Source organism: Gallus gallus, chromosome 9 (genome assembly GCF_016699485.2).
Source record: "Gallus gallus isolate bGalGal1 chromosome 9, bGalGal1.mat.broiler.GRCg7b, whole genome shotgun sequence".
In the NCBI taxonomy this organism is placed as follows: domain Eukaryota; kingdom Metazoa; phylum Chordata; class Aves; order Galliformes; family Phasianidae; genus Gallus; species Gallus gallus.
Genome location: NC_052540.1, coordinates 9,827,693 through 9,842,863, shown reverse-complemented (window position 1 = coordinate 9,842,863; position 15,171 = coordinate 9,827,693). Strand labels below are relative to the sequence as shown.

Below are 15,171 nucleotides of genomic sequence, written 5' to 3'. Positions count from 1 at the left end.
AAAAGCAAGCACACCCTAAAAGATTACATGTTAAAAGGCAAGTGGGCCCCAGATTTGATTTCCTTTAGTTCTTTAATTATTTAAAAACTGGTAATTCAATTTCTGATGTATATAATCAGCCAACATGAATATAGATAACACAGCTGAGGGTCTTGTTGTGGTGGAAAGACTACTTAGCACAGGCCTTAATAAGACTATAAAAAAAGTACAAAAATGTGCAATGAAAAATACAGTCAAATACTACACAGGAGTTCATTTAAGGTGCATTTACAAACATTAAGAGTTGTGGATGTACCTTATGCTTGCAGAATCATGAACAAAGAAGCACTTACAAATGTCTAAGTGTGTGCTTTCAACCAGAGGATGTTCTTCTGCCAGTGGATGGGGTCAGTACAGAGGACACAAACACCTAGTTAAAGAAATGAGTTCATCTTTACTTACATTTAAAGCAATAAAATAATAAGTAAAATGATACACCAAGAATAAAACCAAAGAAGGCAATGCACCTAACTACTACTACATAAGATTAACTACAGGGATAAAGAAAGATGCATCACCAGCTGCCCTAATACTTTACCATCATGCAGATCTGCAATCGCTGCGGAGCCCCAGTTGCAGCAAGGATTTGTAGAACCTTTCCTGGCAACTGGGAGGTCCTAACACAGTGCGTTCATTTGTCGGTGAGGTCTCCAAAGTCATTGCAAGGGAGTCCAGCTTTTATATAGTTGAATAAACAAGGTTACATAATTTCAAGTGCAGAAGCATCTGATTCCATCCAAAGCCTGGCTAGGGCTCTAGGAGGAACCAAGGGAGTTTTTCTATCTATTTGGGCTTTAACCACATATTTCTCAACAAGGTCAGATGTCTGGTGTCATGGCCTTGCAACACGCCCCTAAATAAAGATACACTACTGGTTACTGTTACACAAGAAGCATTAAATAGATCTCTATAGACTAGCATTAATATATATATATTCATGTTAAAACAGCGAAATAGATAAATATTGCGTTGCACGTGCAGCATAGTATTTGGTCGTCAGGTTCATCTAGAGGTCAGCTTCATTTCAAGGCCTGTTGTTCAGGCTTTACTACCTCTATCAGTCCTTTGACCTAAAGATAAACCACAACCTTCATAATATATCTCCTGTTAAATACACTCTTAGACATAGGCATTAGACAAAAAGGCCTCTCTTTTTGTGCCTCAGTTAACTTCTGCTCATTAGTCATGGCTATGATTTGCATTCCTCTTAAAACGCATCTAATTAGTTGCATAAAACAGGGAATTAAACATGGAATAAAAAACAGTGGCTGCGCAAAGAAGAAAGAAAAGTGCACGCTTAACCCATGGTCCCCCTAGCAGCCATGAAAACATATCCAATTCCCAACCTTTCCACATCTGGATAGGTACACGTGCTAGCCTTTTCATTTCCTTTATTATTTGTTTTACCACTTTTCCATTGTCATCAATTTGTAGGTAAAAATAGGATTCATTTAATGTTCTGCAAACTCCCCCTTCTTCTACCAACAAATAACAAAAAACCACATGATGTTGAAAAATTGCATTTCTCATTTGAATGAATTGGTCTGCCAGAAGGTCAAGAGCCACGGACGTTTGATTAGGTATTATTTCTAAGACAGTGGAGGACCTCCCATTTGCCAGGAAAGGTTCTACAAATCTTCGCTGGAATTGGGACTCCGCAACAACCGGATGACGGTAAAGTATTAGGGCAACTGGTGATATATCTTTATTAATCACTATAGTTCATCTTATGTAGTAATGGTTAGGTGCACTGCCTTCTTTTGTTTTATTCTTGGTGTATCATTTCACTTATGATTTAATTACTTTAAATGTAAGTAAAGATGAACTCGATTCTTTAACTTGCTGTCTGTGTCCTTCCTGCTGACTCTGTCTATTGGCAAAACAAACATCTGGACTATTGAATTGTTTGTAATTCCTTAGCATACGCCAAAAAAAAACTGTCATCATTACCCATGCTTACTTGTGCAGGCTAGCATACTTTATAGGCTAGACTTTGTTAGCAATGTTCCCTCACCTTTTGTGATGGTGAAGACACTATTCTGTAGACTGGTTAAACAGAGCACCACAGTAATTTCTCAGTAGTTGGAATAATTTGATACAAAATAAACAGTATATCTGCACCTGAAGAATTTGTAAAAATAAATAAATAAATACCAATTTGTATTGTTAATTTCAAAGGATTTTAGAATTCACATGTTAAGCTGAGACATTCACAAAATGATTGCAGTTCACTAAAGCCTTAATAAAACTTCCTTGTTCTAAATGTAATGAGTAAAGACCAAATAGTTTATATCTTTACCAACATTGAAAGCAATTCTGATACCACTGCAAGTTGACTTTACATTTGGAAAAGCTGTGATCCCAGCTTTATTTACCCGTCTAAGTTCAGTTGCATGCAGCTAGATTCTCCTCTATTCTCTATAATCATTGCTTTTCCTACAACCCAGTGAAAGAAAGCTTTCATTTATTTTAAAATAAAACTCTATTTTGGTTCTCTTTTGACAGATGTGCAGCATTTTCACATGCCTTCTCATACTCAGTCTTCTGCTTGATCTTGGTTCATAGTGAGTTAAATAAATGCATAGTCATAGTAACAAGAATCTGAAAGCTGTTAACTAGTTCAGCTTCCTTTAAGTTCTAGCCAATGTCATAGTAACACTTTGTGCAGCAGTATCTGAGACTTTCTTGTTTGTTTTCAGTGCTGGCATGACTTTATTTTTTGAGGTGGAAGCGCTAGAGTTTGACACCTGGGATCAGTCACCTAACTCAGTAAACCGAACAGTTGCTATGTCATTACTGTGATGTAGTCAGTAAATGAATTAAGTCTTTGCCTACTGGTTTGCAGATCTTTGTTTTGCAGACCATAAACCACAAAACTGAAGCATTGTGCAAACAACAGAACAACAACAACCACAAAAATTTAAAACAGTATTATCAGGATGTCTTCCGACAGCTATCACAAAAAGTAGTAGAAGATTGAAACTCATTTGTAGTCCAAGAATAATGATAGTTTTTATGACCTTTTTATTTGAGCTGTTTAAATGGCCAGCGTGTTTTCCTTTTCTGCAGAAAAAGCATAATTACAATGATGACTGTAAAAACTAAATTTGAAACAATTGCAGCAAACAAATTAAAACAAATTCCAACAATTCTGTCAAAAGTTTCCAGCACAGTTGGACAAGAAGGTTCTTTTTTGATTATGTCTTCTGGTCTTACTTGTATGCCTTCTCTTAGTAACAAATAGCTTTAGGCTTTGTAATAACATGCGCATGAGTGATGATGTAGTACTGTTTCACTGAGTAAGCAGTGAATACTGCAAAGCACAGCACACATCAAGACACTGGTTAAGTACCATCGAAGGCAGAGTACTCTCCCACCTGCTCCCTGTATCCCAAAGATCATCTAAACTACAAACTGTGAAGTTCTCATTCAAGTGCTTGTACTGTGTAACAGATGGCATCAGTCACAGACATGGAACAGCAGAGTAGTTCAATGGCACATGAGAAAACATTAAATGCCTTTCTTCATTTTAGATCATTTTCAGACTGTTTATTGTACTAGCAACGTACTTGAAATAATAAAAATGAAATCAACTGTATGAAGGGATGGTTTTACTACGTTTTCTGTATGTGGTAATACAGAGCATTTTCCTTCTGATGAATTGCTGAGCACACTCATGACTTGTAAAGCCAGCTCCCAGGTCCAATAAAAGAAAACAAAACAAAGATATCATACTTTGCACAGTGAGCTTGATGCTATTTCTCCCCTAACCACAAGCACAGTTAACAGCTACTCACAATAAGAGGTCTTTGGCTGCACACATTTGTTATCTGATTTTACTGTAACCTTTAAATTTGCTGCATTGGTTCTCATGGTTAGAAGAGTATCGTAGCAGAACCTGTAAAGCATATTCTACTCCCATTCCCCCATTTTATTCCTCAGCTTTTATTGATGAGCACAGTATCATATAGTATGGAACATCTTTTTTGGTCAGTTGGGATCAGCTGTCCTGGCTACGTCCCCAGGTTCCTCACCAGCGGGGCAACATGAGAGTCAGAAAAGACTTTGACACTGTGAAAGCTCTGTTCAGCACTAACTAGAATATTCCTTTGTTGCCAACATTGTTTTGGTCACAAATCCAAAGCATAGCACCTTACAAACTCCTATGATGAAAATTACATCTGTCCCAGTCAAAACCAGTACTGCAGTGAAATAAGCCTGCAATACAATAACCCAAATAGCTAAAACATTTTGGCCTCCAAAACCATAACTCTAGAGTCTTTCACAAGTACTACACTTACTAGATAACTAAGGTATATTCATGATGGCATTTATCTAGCACTAAGTATGACATAAGCTACTCTGAATGTTTGCTTGCTTTAAAACATCCAAGTAGTGGACAGTTCTGAATAATGTTTATGATTTTTTATCTTGTTTTATTTTTGTCAGCAGGGTATGATTTTTCATTTCATAAAGACAAATTGCTTTTGCTAATTTTGCAAAATGGACACTGCTTTTTCTTATCAATGTGAAAAAATAGCACATGGGAAAAATACAAATGTTATGTGCAGTAAGTCTTTGAAACTATTCTTCTGTAAGCATCTGTTCTCTGTCGATGATTAGCTGTCTTGGGGTCTTTTATTTCTGGTATTTTCAGTGCCTCCCTCAGTGTCTTCTTATTTTCATTTAAATGTAGGTGCTGAAGTGTTTTAACTTACAAGATGGATTTCCTTGAGATAATCTGCAGTTAATTTTGTGCTTGATTTTCAGACATCTTCAGTGGATGCTCCTTGTATTTACTCATGACTGAAGAAGACTGAATTTAATACTTGAGAATATAAGACCAACCAAAAAAAGTATTTCAGAATTTCAGCTTTTCCTATGAGAGCATCAGTTAAGGTAGAACTTGGGTACACAAACACAGTTTAAGCATTTCCAAAGCAGTAAGATAACCTGAGAGCCTGTTTTCAGAAGTCTGACAATAACTGTGACACATGCTTTCATTTTGCTCATAGCTTGTTGGTGCTGAAGTGTTAGCCATAAGACACCACAGACATGTTTCCTGGCTAACACAGCCACTTCTGAGAACACAGTGGCCTAATTTTTATTACATCTAAAGACAGACTGTTGTCCTTTGTAAGTTAACAGTAAACTGTAAGCAAAGGTACTAGGTATAATTTCTGAATTGCTAAAACTGTGTAGCTAGATTTTACATAATTAGTCAGTAGCAGAATGCTTCTGTACATGTGTGGTAAATATAGAGATGGGGCACAGTCAGCATCTCCTTACTGAATCGGCATGGTGTAAGAAGGTGACATGTAATCTCTGTAATACGTGATCTTTGAGAACGTGGAGATAATGTGAACATGCTTTGAAATGTTCTACATATGCTGCAAAAGGTTTGGGTGAAAACACACAGTACAGGAAATTTATGTTTATAAATATAGTAGGGACTGACACTGCAGGTGTACTTGCCTTTCTGCATCGAGGGAAACCAATAAATATATATGTATATATATATATACAGCAGGCACTCCATCTTCCATTTATTGCATAGAGGAATGATCTCATTTAAAGTATAGACTAAATATGCAGAAAACTTCTGTTGTTCTTGCTAGAACAGGCAGAATAGACTGTAAAATTAAACCACTGTTTCCTGTGGTTGTCAGGGGCACTAGAAAGTCAACTTTATATGCATAAATAACTATATATATGCTTTGCTTAGTCATTTGTTCATCAGTTGGTCCTTTCCTATGTATAGGCAAAATGAAACAGTAGTTTAAGTTTCTTATCTGCAGTTTAGATCTGCATGTTCATTTTCGTGAGTACGCAGGCATATTGTAAAATTTCAGTTTGTGAATTTTCACAGCTCTTGTAATGGAACCACAGAGCCTGTTCATGTCAGCCTCTTCCTCCAATACACTCAAGCACAGTTTCAAGCCCACTGCAAGCAGCAGCTGCATACAGCCTTCAGTAATACCATCTGGCTCTTAATGGGAACTTCAGTTCTGTGCTTTGGTATAAGGTGGCTACTAGGAGGTAGAATTCAAAAACAGAAGGATCATTAAGAGGAAATGATCAGTCATTCCCAAGGATTGAGAGGTGCTGGTTGACAGTAGGCTTAACACACGTCAGTGTGTCCTGGCAGCCAAAAGGGCAGATCACATTTTGGGGTGTACTGAGCACAATACATCCAGCTGGTCAAAAGTTTTAAGCCACTTTGAGTCGTCCTCATCCAGTAGACTATTCAACTCACAGAATAACCAAGAGCAATACTGGGATCATCCCAGCAGACACCAAGAGCTAGATTACTCTAATTTAGCAGTTTCTCTAACTAACACTTCATGGGCTCTACCATAACAATTCCATTACATCTTATAATGTCTAGACTGCATATCACCCAATGCCATAATGATGTTTTTCTAAGAAATTCTAGGAAATTATTTTAGGAAAATTTCTGGTTTGCCGGGAAATTTTCTGTAGCCCTTTGCCATAAGTGAAGCATGTTCCTGTTTTATGTATTTTCCTGTATGTTCTATGGAACCTAGTATAGAATAAAAGTCTTCATCTTGCAGATTTTCCAATCTTTCAATGCCTTAAAATTGTCAAGACAGAATAAGATAGAAAGTGAAACCCGTTCCTGCATGAGCAGCGTTCACTATACATGAAGCTAAACTTCACAAGCATCTCAGATTCCATTTGGAGTTTTTAATCTGACTATCCGTAGAAGTAAACCTCCTCAATTTTGGGACACGTATATGCATACATATATGCTGATGTATATACATGTATATTCAAATATAAATGCACTTATAAATGCACGTACATACATACTTCCTGCTAAAGTGATGGCCCGTCCTCCACTGATGCAAAAGGGGTTATTGATGGTTGCAGTGGGACAGGACAGGACAACAGGACTGGGTTGAGAATAGAATTTTAGTAATTCACGCTGAGTTTTATGTCCCAGTTTAACTTGGACTTATGAGAAAAAACGTTCCTAAGTAAAGGTAAAATTTAATAATCATTAATGATCACATTCAGAAGTATCTTGGTTTTGAACAAATAATCTATTCCAAAATTTATGAATATCGTTTGGAGAAGTTTCACAGTTAAAAAAAAAAAAAAAAAGAGTACAGGAATACAGTGAATTTCAATTGTGAGAATGAAAAATTTCTGAAATTAGTAATAGGAAGATTTGATAATTATTAACCTACTAGGGCAATACTTAAAGACAAGTATGTAGTCAAGTGTTCAGGAGCAAACTCATTCAAGAATGAAAAAAGTAATTTTCAAATACATCCCACACCATTAAAATGTAGAAGTACATTCTTCATAAAGTTTTTCTTACTACTAAGAAGAATAAACTGATATGTTCCTATTCTTTTGAAGTTGTAGGTTAATGGCTATTTTTGTTCTGGCAGTGACACACAAACTGTAATTCATCTCTGTATTTTTAAGGATTTCATGTAGAGGCTTTTATTTGGAATACATGATTTAATTTTGTGTTGCTGTTTTGTTGATTTTTGTGTTTTTTTTTTAAGAGGTAATATCTATTTCAACAGTACAATCACTCTGATCTCATAATTACAGAAATATTATATAATTTGATTGCACATTAAGAAAAATTATCCTACCTTGTATTTTGCCCCTGTTAAAACTGGAGTAGTTCATACTTATGTGTCTGTCTTTCTGTTAATATACTGCTCACTGTAAGAGAAGGAGCAAAGGAAATTAAAGAGAAGCTAAGATAAAGAAGTTACTTAAAAAACCCAAAATGCCTAGCATATCTTTACATACTTAGAATGCAGGCCCTTCTCTAGGCTTTTACAATGTCTTTACAAAACCTACATTAATTCAGAACAATAATAGCAATAAACAGATCCAAACATTTTTATTAATCTGATAACCTCATAGGACTACTTTACTTGTTTGACATTTCATAGAAAAAGTAACAAAACTCAGATGCTCTTACTTAAAATGTAATGCTCTTGATTATTGTGTTAATGAGAATCCCTGCTAGTAGCCAGGGCATATTACACACAGTTGTGCTGCTCTGATACACTTTTACTGAAAAGAGAACACATACATTCATTGTCCAATTTTTTATCAATATTTGGGAAGGAAACTATCAGTATCTCAATACTCTTCAGGTTCCCAATATGTTTTCTTGGATTCCTGCCTGGAAATTGTATAAAAATCCTTATTCTACCAGGTAGAATACACACACACACACAAAAAAAAGCATTTTTTTCTGTCAGTATTTTTATGACATGAATATCTGTCCCTAGCTTAACTAGCTCAAGGACAAACCTTCAAAACTTTTTCAAAATTTTCTTAGAAAAGCACAAAAATGTTTAGAAAGAAATCCTCTTCCATAATATAAGTTAATATCATAACAATGATATGAAGTAATATGAGAAATAATAGGGAAAAAACACCCAGTGGGAAAGAGTTTGAGAGATTTTTACAAAGTCATGGCATTCAGTAAGGTATGCATAGATAAGCAAGATGAAAGATGTGATTGAGCAAGCACACCTCTGGAATCAGCACTATCCATTCTTATTAGTCAGCTCTTTGCATCATATCTAAGATTGGATCTTTGCCATTTTTACGGAGAAATATAGCTTTCAGGTTTTTTTCCAGGGAAGAACACCTTCTAAGTGATGAAGAAATAAAGACGTACAAATAACAAGAAAATTGAAGAATTAACTCACCTTTAATGAAAAATTCCTCTCTGGGATTCTCATCGTCACTTTCCAGAATTTCAGATGCACACAGTGAATTCTGAATGTGGACAAAAAATATAAATGGCCTGGAAAATGTACACGAATCAACCTTAAATTTCTATATATTTTTGACAATTTTTGTGTCAAGTTGTAGATTGACAACAAAGTAGATGTCTATGAAAGTCCTGAAAAGTTAGCTGCCTTGCTTTGTTCATGTTCACTACCAGTGGCAACTGTGCAGTCAGTATAGAAGACAGCATCCACCTAATCTGGCCCAGAACATTTTGTGTACAGCACAAGGGCACTTTGTAAGACATGCATGCCATCTTCTCCAAATTGCCCTAGAAAGCTCCTCCTTTGCCCTAGCCACCAGAAATTTGCAAACAAAATTTCCTTTTGCTGGTTCCTCTAACTAAGCATATCTTGTGGCTATCTGTATGCACAACATAAGCTGAATCTGATGTGCACTGCTACAACACAATGCATGTTGCTGACATTTCTCGCACTGTCCTTGTGGCCTGGAAGGGGCTGCACCATGCTTTCAGCCAGACACCAGAACTCTGGTCAGGTTTGGGTACTCTTTGATATTATAAGGAATTAGGGTAACAGAATTATTTTGATTGATGGAACAGATTTCCAGTTCTAAACATATCTCAGAAACAAGTTTATTACTACTTCAAAGAACAAAACGATGCAACAAGCTGCTTATCACGAGTTGGGTTCACAATTGTTAGTACCTGTTAGTTAACTGTGTTAGTACCCTACCTATCGTCAAGGTAAGGGCAGAGAGGATGGGGGTCCTATGCCTGTCATGCCCCTTTTCAACTGATCATCAGGATGCTGTTATTTCAAGATGCCTGCTATGAGTGGCAGTGAGTAAAGGCTGCAGAGCTGGTGAGAAGAGCAACACCATGAAGCCACCTTTCAGCAACATCCTCCCAGCAGCTGCTACAGACATTAAAATTAGTAATAGGAAGCAACAACACATGAGTTAAGATGGGCACACGCTGAGGCAGCAAGCAGGCCTTTTCACAGCAGTGTATTTGGTATGTAATTGAGGTTTGCTAGGTGTGCTGCAAACTCAGGAAGTGCAATTTGCACCTCCTTGTGCCAGAAACTGAATGAGTCAGATCCTTAAAGCTTAAATTTTAGCTTTCCTTCGGCCTCCTCATTGTTCTGACTAATGTGATGCTATCAGAGCCAGATAACTGTGGTAGAAAATGTCCACACACACCACGTAGCCTCGAGGCTACAGCATAGCCAGGCTGGTGTCAGAGCTTGAACACCCACGGATCGCAGTGGAGCAGCTGCAGGCCACTCCAGCTTACTGTAAGCAAATAAGTTATTAACTGCACTAAAAACATACACACAGTGAAAAATGTGAATACACTACTGCTATCAAAGCATCCGAAGTCATTAGCACCTCAATTTTTAGGCATTAAAATTGATACATCTTAATGAAGCCAGAAGTTCAGAAAGAGCTACACAGATATTAAAAAGCTAGTAAGTCTCCAAAACACGAGACCTGAAACAGGCAGCAACTTAACACACACTCTCTAAACATAACAAACAAACAAAAATATCCAGAAAAAATATTCTCCATCATTAGGGCCCAAGGTGAGTACAGGGCAGGACAAGGGTCATCCATTAACTGGTTGTGGACTATGTGATAGCCAATAATGAAACCTGTCTTTCCTGAAAGCCTCTGAGGACTTATTGGGTGTTTTCATCATTAGCATATACAAGAATCCAGGCTTCTTTCCAATTAATCCCATCACTTACTATAAATAAAGCATTTCGTGAAGTATTTTCTGTCGATGGGTAGGAGATTTGTTTTTGTTTCTCAGTGAACTTTAGTAAGTGGCAAATGAAACCAAGGGTGAAATTAGTTAAAATAATTTGTGTTTGAAAGATTTATTAGCTGTTTGCTTTCATTGTGCTCTCCCACAGAAAGCACGACTTGGCAATCAGCTGATGAATTTTCTTACTGCTCTTGTGTAAGGCAAAACCCTGGTCTGACAAATGATATGGTGAGAACAGTTATCTGAACTGCTGAGAGGAGAGCTTCTGGCAGAATCAGGCCAAGGGGCTCAATTCTGACTCTACAAATGGTAAGGAAGCTGTGCAGTTGGCTATGCAAAGAGTAAGATTACACTTGGTTCTGTACTGTTGTTGAAAATGAAGATCCCATCATTTAGTATTTGTACTAGTTAACCCACATTTTTTTTTTTCTTATAAAGTGAGGACAAAGTCAGTGGTGAGATGCAGAAGCTTTCCCATGTCCTCAGAAGAACTGCAGGGAGCAAGATCGGGCCATTTGATTTTGACATAAAGGTCAGACATACACTGCCTATGCTGTATTCTACGCTCTCAGAATAGTGCAGGTGACAGCGAGAAACGCACTGCTCTAACAGCTGCCAGGTGTATTTCAGTGAGTACCGAAACCACGGATAGTTTCCTAAGAATGATGGGGAAGCACCAGAGGTTCTGAGGCTCACTGCACGCAGCTTGTAACCCCTTCAGAGGCCCAGGATTATCGTGTTACCTGCCTATCAAGCACTGTCCGCTCTTTGGGTCAAAAAGCCACCAAAATGGGAACAGAGAACTAGCTCATTATTTCCAGTCTTCTCAGCAGTCTGCTCTGAGCGTGCCTACTGCCTTCTCTGTGACGTAAATGGTATTGTTTGTGCAACAATATGTGTATAATCATCTGCAAAGCACTACGGATTGTGTCTACAGAACATACTCAGTAAACGTTAACAGCTGTTCTTCAGTGCAGCAACCCTGTATAGAATGCCAAGGATAGAGACATTTGCTACAGCGGCCTTACTTAAATCACATACGAAAACATCAGTGGTAAAATTAATACAGAAAATTTTAAAAATCGTGTTTAATAGTTTGCTACTTCTGAAGTAGCATCATTTTCAGAGGGGCTTTGTTGAAAAGAAGCATTAGAAAACTGAGAATCGTTACTAAATAATTCAACGAACGCACCCAAGGCCCACGACGTGCGATTCGAGTACGGGCCGCTGTTTTGCTCAAGGCTCGCAGAGCCACCTCCGCGCCCGGCCGTCCCGGGGCGCTGCCTCCGAGCAGCCCGGCCCGCCCGCATCCGCCGCCGCCATGTCGCGGCCGTGAGGGCGGGGCGCAGCAGCTCCCGTTGCGGCGAGGGAAGGCCGCCGTCAGAGCTCACGCCCGTTTCGCTGCGCTGAATGTGTGGTTTGGGGCGGTTTTGTGTTTGCTGGGAGCAAGACAAGCCGTCGCTCTCTCAGCACGGCTACGAGGAGAGCAGAGCCGCTGCGGGGAGAAGCAGCTCCCGTGGCAGCCGCGGGAGGAGAGGCAGCGGAGTGCAGGAGCCGTGCTGGTCTTGTGGGCGGGAACGTGTGGTGGCTGTTCCTTCCAGACAGCCTCAGTAATGCTAATTCTAGATTCTCATTACGTTTCTGTTAAGTTCCCGTCAATAAATAAATTGTAAATACAAACTCAGGGAGCTGTCAGGTCACAAATGACACGAGCTATGTGTCTATGACCCTGTGCCTTCTTAGAGCAGATCCCCAGACAGAAATGTGCTGCCTAAGCCTGAAAGAAAGACACTGCACCCGAAACAATAAATGAACTCAATGAATGAGCAACAAGGTTGGTTGGGCAGGACTTGCCCTTGGTGAAGCTGTGCTGGTTATCCCATATCAGCTCCCTCTCTTCCATATGCCTTTGCATAGCTTCCAGGAGGATGTGCTCTATGATCTTCCCCAGCAATGAGGAGAAGCTAACAGGCTGGTAGTTCCCTGGGTCATCCTTTCTAACCTTCTTTAAAATGGGTGCTATATTGCCATTTTTCCAGTCACCAGAGACTCTACATGACAGCCATGACTTTTCAGATATCCTCAAGAGTAGCTTGGCGACTACATCAGCCAATTCCCTCAGGACTCTGGGATGCATCTCATCAAGATCCATAGACATACAGATGTTCAGGTTCCTCAGGCGGTTGTGAACCTGATGTTACAGAGGGAGGGACAACACTCCCCCAGTTCCCATCTTCAGACCCATCTGCTTGAGGGCTGTGTGTAGAGCAGTCGCTAGTGAAGACTGAGGCAAAAAAGTTGTTGAATCCCTCAGCCTTCTCCTTGTTCACTGTTACTAGCCTGCGTGTGTTGCTCACTGGGGAAGGCACTCCTTCTTGGACTTTCCTTTTCTGGTTGATGTTTCTACAGAAACCTTTACTATTCTTTGCACGTATAAGCTCTTGTTCATCACTAGCAAAAATGCATGGCAAATGGTGGTGACCACGCTGAAAAACTGTTTTATAGCTAAGAATTTCCTCTATCAAATAGTGTTATTGTACTCTTTGTATCTGATGGAGTTTCCATGGAAATAAATAAGAGGCATTACTTTCTGAGCAACCTGTGTATCTTAACACATTGTTTTCACCCTGCTCTTCAAAGCAGAGAAGGCAAAGTTCCTGTGCTGCTTACAGCAGTTACAACTTAAGTGACTCATTGCACCGCAGAGTTGTGTCTCCTTGGGGCCACACCTCATGGAAGAAAATGAAAGCTTTTCCTCCTTGGTGAGAGATCCACTTTCTATGGGTACCTGAGTGAGACAGTGGCAACCCAGAACTGTCACCCAGCTGCTGTTAAGTAGTTTTGTTACTCTTTCATGTGGCAAGAACAAGAAACACACAAACCAAAATTAATATGAATTAAAAGTGCTGACAGTGACACATTTGGTGCAAAGCAGCAATGCAGGTGCAGAAAGCCCCTCTCCCTGCGAGATGCATGTAGGCTGTGAAGTTAACTACATGCATATTTCCTGTCAGATTCCCTTGGACTGGCATCTGCTACACCCACCTGGGTGAAGTTTTGCATAGCAACAAGGAAGGGAAAGAAAAATATTCATTGAGAAAGTGGGATAATAAAACTGCAAAAGAAAAAAATCATGCTACACAACAGCTCAGGAGCAGAATAAGATCATCTTTGCACTGAAAACTGTAATCTAGTCAAGAAATGGTGGTCTGATTATTTTGGAAACTAGAAGTGGAGGAATTTTAGGCACTCTTTGGGAAGTTCAGTCAGTAATACACAGGAGGTATTTCTACTCCCCTAGTTATAGACTTAATCCTGTGAATCATTACTTACATGAGCAGCTTGCACTTACATACAGTTTGCTGGGAAGATGTTTATGGTGTTCTTAAAAAAATTGTTTATTTGGAGACTGACACAAATCAGTAGATTGGAACATCTGATTCTGAAAATGACACATGTATAAATTGCATCCAGGTACTCTGTCAGTCTCCTTAAGGTGAACATCAGAAATACTGCAAGCATTTGGATTAAAATGAAGTTTATCATTTGGGCGCGTGCTTTTTGTATCTGGGATCAGACTGGCAAATACCAACATGCAAGCTGCTTCTATGTTCAAAAGATGCTGTATATTACTTCTGTGATTAGAACTTCTTTTTAATATCAGCTACTGGGCCTTTTTTGTTATTTAAAAATGTGTGTAGATATCTAATTCATGTCATTTAGGATCACTTTAAAAACAGTGCACTTGCAGAAAAAAAACATTAATATCCCATTACAACAGTATTCATATTACATTTATGCCGTACAGTAAACAAATTATCGTATATTCTTGCTGGGAAAAGGTTTCAGCCTCTGATTGCATTACCTGATGGTTTACAGATGCAAAGGAAAAACAACGATGTTATTATCTTCCACTAGAGGGCGAGAGAGCATCTTTTGTTGCTAGGCAGATTCTGGAAAAAAAAAAAATCTACATCATTAAAGCAATAAGGTCAAATTTGAAAAACAAGAGAACAATTTAATTCACCATATTACCAAAACCGATGTAATTTCTAAAATATTAAGGATCTGACATCTGAAATTTAACTGCTGTTGAGTTACTTCCTGCAATCATTAGAACTGAACAATGAACAGATAATTTTATATGCATGGACAACCACGTTTCAATTATTTTTTTCCTTCTTTTCACTACACAATGTTGATATCTTCAGACAAGGGTGCTAACAGATAAATTAAAAAATCTAAAAACAAATCCGTAAATACAACAGAAATGGTAATATTGAAATCAGCTACTAACATGACAGTGAAAGAAAATGACCTATTTTATACTTCTTGTCCAGTATTGAACGGAACTGTTGTTACTGGTACTTACAATTTTTCACTGCTTGCTCAGAAATCAAAGCATGAATTCAGGCCTGAAATAAACGAAAATCACCTTTTATCTCAAAAGCTGAGAAAGGCCTTATTCCTCTAAAGACAATTCAGGAGTAGCCACTTTGAAGTTGTGAATAATTGCATTCCATATAAAAATCCAGACCATGATATGCACAATAGTGACTATCACTTTTAATCTTAGGGACTCTTTATCCTGTTGGTTAGCAGTT

The 15,171-nt window shown here is 38.5% G+C and overlaps 1 protein-coding gene across 7 annotated transcripts in view; it reads right to left on the bottom strand.

The window, feature by feature from the left end:
- Positions 1–15,171, bottom strand: part of ZBTB38 (zinc finger and BTB domain containing 38) — a 90,603-nt gene that overhangs the window by 34,621 nt on the left and 40,811 nt on the right. For 4 of the 7 annotated variants that reach the window (XM_046898646.1, XM_046898649.1, XM_046898651.1 and 1 more), the window contains exons 4-7: positions 14,940–14,982; positions 14,433–14,520; positions 8,754–8,823; positions 7,674–7,746 (exon numbers count right to left, since the gene is read on the bottom strand). The gene's annotated coding sequence lies outside the window, so the exon portion shown is untranslated. Of the gene's footprint in view, positions 1–332; positions 410–577; positions 2,161–7,673; positions 7,747–8,753; positions 8,824–11,759; positions 11,918–14,432; positions 14,521–14,939; positions 14,983–15,171 lie in introns of those variants that run through there. The other 3 variants (XM_046898650.1, XM_046898652.1, XM_046898648.1) reach the window with 3 other exon arrangements.